Genomic DNA, 5,661 nt, shown 5'->3' on the forward strand with positions numbered 1-5,661 from the left:
CTACGTCTTATACATGAGCCTCTGGCTCGGACACTGAGGGTAACCTCGTCCTGTGTATGGACTTTAAAACTGTATTTACATTTACAAAAAAATTGTATTTACATTTTACAGCATAGCTTGTTCACCAATGATTGGAAACTATAGCCACCGTAAACCGTTTGTACGAGGTTCTCGTTGCTAAACTTCAATAAATGTATACAAACAACGTTTTAACAGTGTAAGTCTGAAAAAAAACAAAAACAGGCAGAGTAGAAAAATGTGTGAAGAAAGGAATCGGCCGATCTCCACAATATTTTCGTTACATGCAGGCCTTACCCAACTTGTAACCATGGCAACCACTTTTTGTTGATTGACTTTTTGTTTTCAAGAACAGACCACCCTGAAAAAACAGCCCAAGTGGCACAACAACAAAATGTGGTTTTAGGTCAAATTTAGCAGCGTGTATCTCTAAATTTATACAAGCAACAGGTTCAATTTCACATCAACATAACACTTGTCATCTCGTAGTATAGAACAACACACCGTTCATGATCTGCATGCATACTTAACAGGCATGCTTCACACATTTTCAGGGCATTTTAAAATCCAGTTTCTCAGCGGTCAGGGAAGATAAAATATAAGTCTATCTGCAAGTTTCTCAACATAAACAGGAACATGTTTTAGGCTAGTGTTGCCGCTGCTGCTGCTGCTGCATTCCTTTTCGTTTTTCTCTGCTTTCTTATTCTCTCTATCTTTTACTCGGTGCACCCCTTCTACTGGCCTGATTATTATATTATTATATTATTACTTCTTTGATTTTTCTACCTTGATTATATTTTTTTAGGTCTCCCTTCAATTGGATTGAATTGATACATTGTGAGGTCGCTCCCTTAAAATTGAAATTTAAAAAGCAGACGGCCAAATTTCTAGGCATTGATAATTACAATTTTGAAGTGTAGTTTCGCGAAGATTATTTAGCAGCTTGAGCGCTAGTATTCTTATAAAGATTACACACATATTTAGATGAACGGCATTTCTTACCAGGAAGCATTGTGGGAAACGTTCAATGGAAACGTAACAGTTGTTTTATTTGTTAATATTGCACCAAAATTCTATTGAGACGATAGTACAAAATCTTTATAAGATGACAAACATAAAACAAAAATACACTGTAAAATAAATATTATAGTCATTAGAATCCATAATCGATGTATAACGTGCAAGTTTAAGGACATTGCTGCCGTCTTTATTCACACGAATGTTATGCTTCCTTCACGACATCATGTAGTTGTGACACTAGCCTTGCCACTGAAGGTTAAGACTTCGTGCGATGAAAGCGTAGATATCGGAATATTCTTCAATCTAAAAGAAAGAAGAAAGGCGTTAATTTGAGGAAACAGCCAGTCTCACGAGGAAGCGCCACTTACAATTGAAAGCTAACTAGTACTGTTTGTGCGTTTGTGGAACAAGGCGTTTTTGGTTCATTCTCGTACGCCAAACAACACTTGTTGGCGCTGTTTCGTCAGCCTGTCGTCATCAGGGCACTTCATGTAACTTAGCAACGTGTCTTACAAAAACCCACGGGCTCAGACTATTCCTAAAATAAGGCAATGAAGCAAAAGGGCAATTACTTCTCCATGCGACATGAATGAACACAATCATGCTACTAGTCCACGGAAAATTTCCACCCCACCTCCACCCCGGCATTTTGACAGTTCTGCACGACAATTTCCCTGTTTTTCACATCAAATGCTGTGCCCCTAGGGTGGAGATGGTCCGATACGACACTGGTTTAAACGTGATCATCAGCTATTTCATTTCAAGTGCGTTCAACGCCTGTACTTACTCACTTGATCTGCTCACGAAACTGAAACCCAATACAAGCCTGAGAAATGGAACAATCTCTTACCACACACTTTATTAGTTTGTCCATATTGTGGACATTACAGCACAGGGCACAGAGGAGTCAAGTTTGTCCGCAATTCAAAATCTCTACCATGTAATACGCCCCTTAAAGCGATCGTGTAAGCGTACGTGATACAGCGCTGTCATGCAAAAAAAGCTTCTTCAACAAGGCGAACCCTCTTCGACTCAGGGCCGTAACTAGCAAGAGGCAAGACGAGGCACTTGCCTCGTCTAATTTTTACCAATAATTAAAAACAAACTATGTTTTGTTGGGAAAATAATACCCAGTTGAACAGGATTGATTTTTCCCTAAAAATACCACGCGAAAAAAATTTTCTCTGAAAGAGATTCGTACCCTCTAGATGTCAAAATTTTCTGGATGGCATGCCCCCAGAACCCACTGAAGCATGATCCTGACTCGTCTAATGGCAAAGGTCTGGTTACGGCCCTGTCCGTCTGTCATAGATCTGCATTAACGACTCATTAACACCGCAACAAAGAAAGCTACAGAACTGGGCGAAAGGCTTGAGAGAAAGTAGGGTGGTTGAACTAGAAGAAAGAAAGAAGGTGAAAAGAGCAAAGGGAAAGGAAGAGGCTGTGATAAACAAAAAAAGTTTGTTCTATTTTTGTCTCACTAGGAAAAAATGAAGCTATAAATGTATGTCTCGGTAGCTAGTAAAAGTTTCGCCATAAACTTCGGAGCTATTGGATTCTCTTGCCAGTAAATCCACAGGTAGCCCAAGCTCGATATATGAGTACAATAAAGATGACCTTTGCATTGTTTCGTAATTCGATCGATTTGCATATTTATTAGGATTTGTATGGGGAAATAAATCTAGCCGAAAAGAACAAAAAAATGCCGGGGGGGGGGACTCCCATATGAGAGTGACGGGGATGCTCGTCGTCTCGCTTAGGGGTATAAATTTCGGACTTTGGGTCTCGCTTAGGGTGTTCTGGGGAAAATGCACGAAAATGACAATATTTTTAGCCGTCAGTGTCTCGTTTAGGGTTGCACACGAAGAAATATACAAATATAAGTTCTTTTTCTCAGAATTTTGGTATCTTTTAGGGGTCTAAAATAGCTTGAGCCACGCCCAGATTGGTCTCTTTTAGGGGTTCTTTTCAAAATTTCCGACGAGCATCCCCGTCCCTTTAATATGGGAGTCCCCCCCGGGAAAAAAATATCCGTTGAATTACAATAAAAACCACTCACCGTAACTCCTTTGTTGTTCCCTTTGTGTGCTGTGAGGTTTTTTAGCCGATTTAGCGCGATTCCAGTGAGTTTTAGTTCCACTGCCTTCCTCTCTAAAAAAAACTCACTGGAATCGCGCTAAATCGGCTAAAAAACCTCACAGCACACAAAGGGAACAACAAAGGAGTTAAGGTGAGTGGTTTTTATTGTAATTCAACGGATATTTTTTCGTTCTTTTCGGCTAGATTTATTTCCCCATACAAATCCCTATAAATATGCAAATCGATCGAATTACGAAACAATGCAAAGGTCATCTTTATTGTACTCATATATCGAGCTTGGGCTGCCTGTGGCAAATCATGAGTTATTTTATTCCTTTTAGCGTTATTTTGTTCAATGAACGTCACATGGGAAACATTCCGTTTTCCCATCAACGGCTCCAATTCCTGAATTTTGTACACCGGAAGTAATCTGACCGAGACCGGAAACCGCGCATCTGGCACCCAGGGGACACCGCGGCAGAACGTCTACGCATGCGCTGAATTTAGCACTTCCGGTTATCTTTCCAGTCACTCAACGGGCTTCACTCGCTACGCTTTCGATTCAAGGTCAGTCGTGGCCCACGTTTTAGTTGTTTTACTTTGTGAATTGCGCTGTTTTAATCTGCTGTCATGGATTACAAACTAAATATGACCGAAACAATACTAGATAGATTTAGAAAAGGTAAGTCGTGGATTAGCTGAGGCTTTGATTCTGAATTTGAGCAGCAGATGAGCTTAAATAAGCTTAGGTTTATCACACAAGGCGAGAAGGCAGAGTTTTACTTGCCAGTTTTTCTTGATCGATTAACCTTAACTAAATTCATACTTTCCTATCCAGTAATTGGTTGCATGTTTGTGTATTTTTTAGCTTTAATTGTTTTCAGTTCTACATTTATTTAACCTAACACTTCGGCCTAAAAAATGACAGCACGCCGTCGCTTCGTTTGTTTTTCGTTCAGCAGAGGTATGGTATGAGAACTTTTTAAAGTTTTTTTTTAAATAACACCCGGTAGTGAGGTCTGATTTTTAATTATTCGGTTTTTGGTTTAAAGCAAGTTTTTAAACTAGACTTTTTCCTTTTAGATTGAGGAGAGATAACCGGTACGATAGTTTGAAAGTTTGGTAAATTGAACGCCATGTGCGAATCTGCAAGTTTCATGTTCGCGCGTGAGGCAGCCACACGGACTGGAAATGTGGAAAACATCCGCCAAATAGACAAATATTTGACCTTGTGAGGAGGATTAAGAAAATCAAATTGCCTTTGTCTTGAATGGAAACACAATTTAAACTTGTTTAGCTTCTCGGCTAACAGCTTTCAATCCAGCAAAAACTCCAGGTAGTCCGGGAGTATCGAAGACTCAATTCATTCATGTTGAACCAAGCAAACACTGAGCAAATGTTGTTTTCTTTCTTGTTTTGTGACTTTTTTCTCAGTGAAGGCAAGAATTATCGAAAGCCTAAACTTAAAAGTTCAGTGGTTCTTATTTTGGTTTTATGTTGTTTTTTTTTTTTCTCATTTGTCGCCCCTTAATTTGCGAGCAATTAATAGACACAGTCAAAACGAAATTGCCGCTGTCGACTGTCGAGCGCTTGCGACCTGTTAACTTCAATAGGGCTTTCCACAAGTTGCTCGGCAACTTTTTGGCAACTTTTCAAGTTTCGAGCAACTTTTTCCCCTTCGAGCAACTTTTTTCCTCTCGAGCAACTTGTTGCATTTTGAGCAATTTCCAGACCGAAGATCTCCGAAGAGTATCCGAGTGTTGTTCAAAACATACGAACGTTTCCGAAGATTTACGAAGTTTGACGAAGATTTTCGAGAAACGTCTGAAGACGTTTCAACCTTTGGCTCATTCTACATTAAAACATTACAAAAACTCCTCAGCAAACATGACGTCATCATTTTACAAATTTTCCCCTTGATATGTTATTTAGATACTTTTGCTGTAAAATCGCATAAAACTGCTTAGAAATCTAACCCTCAAAGGGAAATTTATCATCATCATCGATCCTTATCGCGCCATTGGACGCATAAGGCCTCTCAAAGGGAAATTAGCATACATTTAAAGAAATTATCTTGATAAGAAGCAGCGTTTTTGGATTTTTTGGAGCAACTTTCGAGCAACTTTTATTATCAGAAGCAACTTTTTTGGATTTTTGGAGCAACTTTTGACCAACTTTTTGAGAAATTACGGGCAACTTTTTAGGAAATCTCGAGCAACTTGTGGAAAGCCCTAAACTTCAAGCATCATTTTCAATGTTGGTGCAAGCAGGAAACCTTATGGTGCAAAAGTATGAAGCTACAAAAATAAATAAACTTTTGAATTAGACCATTATTTTCCTTATGTTTCTTTGCTATTTCTTAAGTTTTGTGTTTAAACTTCGCGCGACGGGAATTTTGTATTTACGCGACTGGATTACATAGTCAACCGGAAATACAAAGCTGACCGTTAAGCTGACCGGATGTTAATTTTCCACTCATGCGCAGTGCGTTTTGCCGCGGTGTCCACCCAGGGTATTCTGGGATAGGGGACTGCCCCCAGATCT

Source organism: Oculina patagonica, chromosome 9 (assembly GCF_052425735.1).
Source record: "Oculina patagonica isolate OP01 chromosome 9, crgOcupat, whole genome shotgun sequence".
NCBI classification, from domain to species: Eukaryota; Metazoa; Cnidaria; class Anthozoa; order Scleractinia; family Oculinidae; genus Oculina; species Oculina patagonica.